The sequence below is a fragment of the Vicugna pacos genome, chromosome 1 (assembly GCF_048564905.1).
Source record: "Vicugna pacos chromosome 1, VicPac4, whole genome shotgun sequence".
Taxonomy (NCBI): domain Eukaryota; kingdom Metazoa; phylum Chordata; class Mammalia; order Artiodactyla; family Camelidae; genus Vicugna; species Vicugna pacos.
Genome location: NC_132987.1, coordinates 20766027 through 20772440, shown reverse-complemented (window position 1 = coordinate 20772440; position 6414 = coordinate 20766027). Strand labels below are relative to the sequence as shown.

Below are 6414 nucleotides of genomic sequence, written 5' to 3'. Positions count from 1 at the left end.
TCCCCATCCCCCTCCACGCTTGCTTCCCCTGGAGGTGACCCATCAAATGCCTGGGGACAGAGATGTACCCGCCCTAGTTCTCCTTTTTTCTAAGAGAGATGGGAGTTTTCCTGCTTCGGGTCTGGGAGATGGGGGTGGATGGAAAAGTCAAGATTCCCACCCAAGCCGGGGAAAGGGAGGGGAAAAGGGTGTGTCTATAAATTTTAGGCCTCAGGCCTGCAGCTTGCCCCACAGGCGGCTGGGGAGCCAAGTGACGGGGTCGCTGCGGGGTACCTACTGGGAACTTCGGGTGGACAACCCAGGGCTGGGGCAGAGTGCCTAAGCCCCCACTCCTTTACCTCGCGGCCCCCTCCTCTCTTTGGGAAGCCTGGGGGCGGGGTTTGTTTACTCCTTGCACGCACCGACGGTCTGGCCAATCCGTGGGGAGAGGCGCCTTACGTCACTCATCCAGAGGGCCAATCGGCGCTGACCGTGCTGCTCCGCCGCCAAAGCTCGCGCGGGGGATGCGGGGCAGAGGCAGGGCCGGGCGAGGGCGGTCGAAGCCGCCAGGGATCTCGGCTGCAGCCGCTGGCGCTGCTGTGTACGCGGGACGCGCCCTGACCCTTCCTCTTTGGGCAAGCTCGAGGGCGCGCGCGCGGTCGGTGTCCCGGGGCCTCGAACTCCAGGGCGGCGACTGGGCAGGCCGCGGATTGCCCACCCTGCCCCGAGCGTGAGTCCGCCGGCACTCGGCCGCCGCCAGGCGCGGGCGCCACTGGAGCGGCGGCGCCCGAAGACGCGCCTCGGGCTCGAGGAACAGCCCTGCGTGGCCACCTCGTCCTCTGCAGCCGAGCGGCGGTAAGGTCCAGGGCGCGGGCGCGGGCCCCGTGCAGAGGGCCTCTAGACCCGGCCCGGCGTGTTCCGGGGCAGGTTTCCCTCCCTGCGCCTCCGGGCCCCGTGTCACCCGAGTCCCATCTGTTTATTCCCTTGCGTTCTTCCAGGCCTAGCGAGTAACCCTTGAGTATCTGGAAGGAGGTGGGAGAGTCGGAAATCGGAGACCCCCGCCCCACCCCCCACAGCAAATTGTGGGGAGGCACTGTCCCTGAGTCACGCCTCGTGGAAGAGAGGAAGGGCTGCTTTCTCTTCTCGGTATCTTCAGGGGAAGAGGATGGCTTCTAAGTCTGGTGTTCTGACTTTTCCTCCTTTCATGACCCACACGTCTCCATCTGTATTTTAGTTGTATTTCAGCTGTGTTTCAGAATTCCAAAGGCTTGTGCGTTTGGAAGAGCCTCATAGCCCCCATAAGGGAACTTTTCTCTGAGACAGAGGATCACTTTTTGGGCCCAGCTGCCTCTGAGAAGTCCAGAGAACCAAGGTCCCTCTCTACAGAAAAGTGTAAAAGGTTTTTGTAGGATCTTGCAGAGACACAGTTCAACTAACCGATGAGCGCTCGGCCTCTGGTGCCAGCTTGTGTTACCTTGCCTTGTGCGGTCTCAGTTTCTTCATCTGTAAAATAGTAATATCCACCTATTGGGGGTGTTGCTAGACGGAAAAGGACTAATCGGCGGAATCATTTGAAACAGAGCTTACTCCACATAATGTTACCTGCCCTGCATGAGTTAGGCATTTTTGTTACTGACCACCGTGAAAGATGGTTTAGAAAAGTTCCCCGTATTGTCTTTTCTCTTTTTCTGTTGAAATGGTTAACGCTCATCCCTTTCCGTATTCACTGCTGAAGCTCCCTTGAGCCTTTGAATACTTTTCTCTTCCTCATTCTATCTCAAAGGGCTCAGACTCCCTGTCCGACTTCTTTACTCTCTTTTTAGTAAATCAGTAGCTCATTCCCTTCCTTCCTCTTTCTCCCCCAAACCTTAATGCTGTGTTTTTTCATTTGCCTTTTATAGCCTAATTTTTTCTGGGCCACTTTTCTTTCCTCTTATTGGCTTGAAATCATCTTCACCTAATAGAGATATAGTTGATCTCTATATAGATCTGTCCTCTGTGTGGTGTAATCATGACCCTACCTTCTGTACAAAATTAAAGAGAATAATTAAGTTGCTCTGATATTGCATGTTGCTTTTCCATTTCATGGGTTAGCCTATAATTTAGCTGAGGGTTTATCACTCTCCTGTTACTGTAATAAATCTTTAATGACAGTGTCCATTCTCAAGTAGCACCCGGAGAAAAATCAAATGCCTAGACCCCGGATTCTGTCACACTTGTTTGCTGGCTCTCGATGCATTTGTTATTTATTAGAACATCTTGTGCCTGGAACTAGAGTCTAGGCTCAGGGCAGACCTGGTGTCTGTAGCACTGCTCTGGCAGTGCACTTGCAGCTTCAGCAGTGTGGCACTTACATTGAATAAAGGCCCAAGACTTATTAAACTCTCCTTTTTCAGTTGTCTTTATTTCTAGTTGTTTAATGAAGAGGGAAAACAGAATTTTCAAGTGTGTGATAACTTCATATTACCATTTTGTGATCATGTAACTTTCCCCCCAACTCTTGTAAATGTGTGGTCCATTTGGCACCTTCAAGTTTCTCCCTTGCAGCCAAAATTCTTAACTGTCTGAGCTATGTCCTCTTAATACAGCTTGAAATTGGATGTACAGATATGTTTCTCCTTAATGTGGAAAGCATTTGTGGATGAAAATTATACGCTAAAACACACCCTGAAGGATTCAAAGATTGCTTTTTGTAATTAGGAATTGAAATGTGAATATACCTTTACTTTTTTTTTTTTTAACGTGGTAGAAGGACTGCTTTGTTTTCTTGCTGTTGCTGTTTTATGCTTTATAAATCATGCATGAGTTATTCATATTTACATAGCACTTCAACATTTTTGAAGCTCTTTTAGGTATATGAAAGTTCTTAGAACATGGAGAAGAAACAGACTAAGCCAAAATTAAATTCATGGAAAAGTTAGTGAATTAGAACCTAATATTCTGACTTCTAGTCCACTGTTTCTTTTTTTGTCAACCTTAACCGTTAACTACAGATAAAATTTGAAAAGGGGGAGTTTAAGATGAAGTCTTAAAGAGGGGGAAATATCTAATTTGGCCATTAAATGTTAGATATTGAGTAATATATTAGTGCCTTTTTTTTTTCACCTTTAAACTGGGTATGTTTCTTTTAAAGATTAAAATAAGCCATCCTAGATATGAACTTACTTATAGTCAGTTTATGTTGTCACTTAGCAAACTTGATTTCACTGTTTTTCTGAACTTACCATATTTTAAACTCTTATTGTAAGAGGTATGTATCTTAATGTATCTTAGAAGAAACCAGAAAGCATAGAGTTCAGAGTTTTCATATGTCATAAAATTTTAAGTTGTAATGAATTTTAAATATTATTAAATACATTCATCTCTTCATACTTGAATCTTCTCCATTTTAACCTGGGACATATGACTCTAGGTATGGGACATGAATAGATTTAAAAAGTAGATTTGTGAACCCTTGGAAATTTTATACAAAATTATATGCATTTGTATATTTTTCTGGAGAGAAGATTCATAGTTTCTTAGGCAAAGATACTTGGACAACTCTAATTTTTATAAAATTATTTCTTTCACTGAACTAGAAGTTATATCTTCACTGGTGCTAGTTCTGTCTCCTCTATATGTTTTCAGATATTTAAAGCTACTTCATATATCCTACTGATTCTTTTCTTCACTAGACAAGATATTCTCAGTTTTTACCTTCTAATGACTGTTGTTGTTTGATCTGCATCTTCTCACAATACTGATGGCTTATTTGTGGGTGTGTCTGTTCGCCCAAATTCTTCTTAAAAGTGTAGTAGCCATGGGGGTGGGGGTATAGTTGGTAGAGCACATGCTGAGCGTGCCTGAGGTGCTTGGTTCAATTCCCAGTACCTCCATTTGAAAAATAAAAATAAAAATAAGCTGGAAGTGTAGTAGCCATAATAAGACATTAACCAGTAGAGAAGACCGTAAGTTATCTTTCTGATTTTAAAGCATGTACTTTAAGAGTAGACTTGCTTTTCTGGCAATGATATTGCACTGTTAATTCATGATAATGTCCTGTCTAAGAAGATGAACTCTGATTCTAGCCTGCCTGGGTTTAGATCCTGGCTGTACAGTTTATCAGCTGGGTGACCTTGAGTAAATTTTGTAAACATTTTGGGGCCTCAATTTTCTCATCTGTAAAATGGAATTTACAATAGTACCTATTTCATAGAGTTGTTTTAAGGAATAAATGAATGCATATAATGTAGAGCATTTAGAGTGGTCCCTGGCATTTAAGTGCTATGTACATTACCCATTCTTGACATTGTGATCAATTAGAATCTTTGAGTTGTTTTGTCGGTGCTCTCCCAGGTCTTTGATAGAACATTTTTTGGTAGGACTTTACATTTATCTAAATTAAATTGTATCTTGTCAGGTTGGTTCCAGTATGTTAACTCTAAAAAAAAAAAATCTTGATTTGGTCATTCAGTACAAAAGACTTGATAAACTATATGTTTGATAATGCTGACATAGCCTTCATTTAAGTCTTATGAAAGTGTTGCCTAGGCAGGCCTAAGAGCAGAGGTCTTGCCCTGCTGGTGACCTCTCTTAGGATTGATTTTTAAAAACTTGTTTATTCTTTGGTTCAAGTTGTTCAGCCAATTAGAAATCCAGCTAATTTATCATTATCTACCTCAGATAGTTCCAGGTTTTCACAAGGAATATGTGAGACATTTTAACACTTGCCTTCCTAAAGGCCAGATAATTTTATATACTTCATTTAAAAACTCCTGTCTGTTCAGTAACTGTCAGGAAAAGAGCATTAATTTGTCATTACTTGTCCTTAATGAAACTAGACTGGTTTCCAGTGGCGTGTGTTGGTTATTGCTTTTTTTGTGTTCATAAAGTTCTCTCAGTAATTGATTCTAACATCTTGCCTAGAGCTACATTTAACCTAAGTGGTCAGTAGTTGGCAAGACCCCCTGTCCCCAGCAGCGGTGTGGACATTCCATCCGGAGTGATAAACCTCACCAAAGGTTTGCTTGGAGCAGTTAGGAACTCTCTTTAAAAATACTCTCATCCATATTGAGCTTTGGTTTCCATTAATTCATTGATTAAATTCATTACATGACCGTTTTGCGCAAGATGCCAATGCTTGTTTAACCCCATCCAGTCTGAAGAGAGTTTTTCTTGATAGAGATGCTGGAAACAGGTTAATCGACACCCATTTCTCTCCTTTTCTACGGTTGTTACTATAGTCTGGGCCTCCATCTCTACAGCAATAGCTTCCTATTGATCTTCCTTCTTTCCATCTTTTTCTGTCTGCAGTCCCTTAATCATTGCAGCCAGAGTCATCTTTGTTTTCAAAATGCGTGTATCTCTTTAAAGTCTTTTCTTCCCCACTGGAAACATCTATAATGATCTAATGAGATTTTTTATTTTTGAGTACTTTCCAACTTCCTTATTCTGTTTTCTGTTTGCTGTCCTTTTAAACTCAAGGTCCTCCCCCCACCTTTTTTTAACCTCCCTTATTCTTAAAGATAATACGAACCATCAGCCAGATAGCAAGCATGGAGAGGTGGTGCTCCCCCCCAGCTGGACTTTGAGCTGGGCTTGTGCGTCACTCAGCTGACAGATGTGCAGTGCCTGCTATGTCACAGGCACCGTGTAAGGCCCTGAGTTGACAGAGGAGCATGACATTGCCTCCACCCTTGAGGAATTCTAAGTGCAGGGAAAGATAGAATAGGGGAAGGTATTTGGAGAATCCAGAAATCTTTTTTTTTTCCAAATACCCAAAAGCATAATAAGTTTATGTAACAGATTCCATTTTACTTTGAAAACAGCCAAGTATTTGTTATTAAAGATTGAGCTTGTTAGGAGGAGGTGTAGCTCAGTGGTAGGATGCAAGCTTAGCATGCAGAGGTCCTGAGTTCAGTCCCCAGTACCTCCATTAAAAAAAAGAGTGAGTTTGTTAAAGTGACCAACTCAGTTCTCTGTAAGTTAAATCAACAAAATAAGCGTATTTTGTAAAATAACAAACCTCTAAGTGTGGAAGAACAGATTCAAAATTACCAAAATAAAATATTTAATAAAAACTGGAAGCATTAACTCCCCTCTGAGACCACTTGAGAGTTAACAATTAAAAAAATCAACCTACTAAGTTTTTTTTTTACTGCATCCTTGAAATTGTGATAGTGTGATATAAAACTACCTGTAAAAGAGAAAGATTTATTACATGCTATTGGAAGACGTGGAGGGAGAGGGAGAAAAAGAAAGGGGAGGGGAGGAGAGGACAGGATGATAACCAGCCGCTATTAGAACTAGGGATGTAATGTACAACATGATGAATGCAATTAATACTGCTCTATGTTATATGTGAAAGTTGTTAAGAGAGTAAGTCCTAAGCGCTCTCATCACAAGAAAACATTTTTCTCTCTTTCATTTTGTATTCTATGAGATGATGGATAGTCA

General features: G+C 42.4%; 1 protein-coding gene across 4 annotated transcripts in view; it reads left to right on the top strand.

The window, feature by feature from the left end:
- The first annotated feature begins 493 nt into the window (after positions 1–493).
- TFDP2 (transcription factor Dp-2) overlaps positions 494–6414 on the top strand; it is a 150164-nt gene continuing 144243 nt past the window's right edge. For all 4 annotated transcript variants that reach the window (XM_006202762.4, XM_031678514.2, XM_072958490.1 and 1 more), the window contains exon 1: positions 494–834. The gene's annotated coding sequence lies outside the window, so the exon portion shown is untranslated. The remainder of the gene's footprint in view (positions 835–6414) is intronic.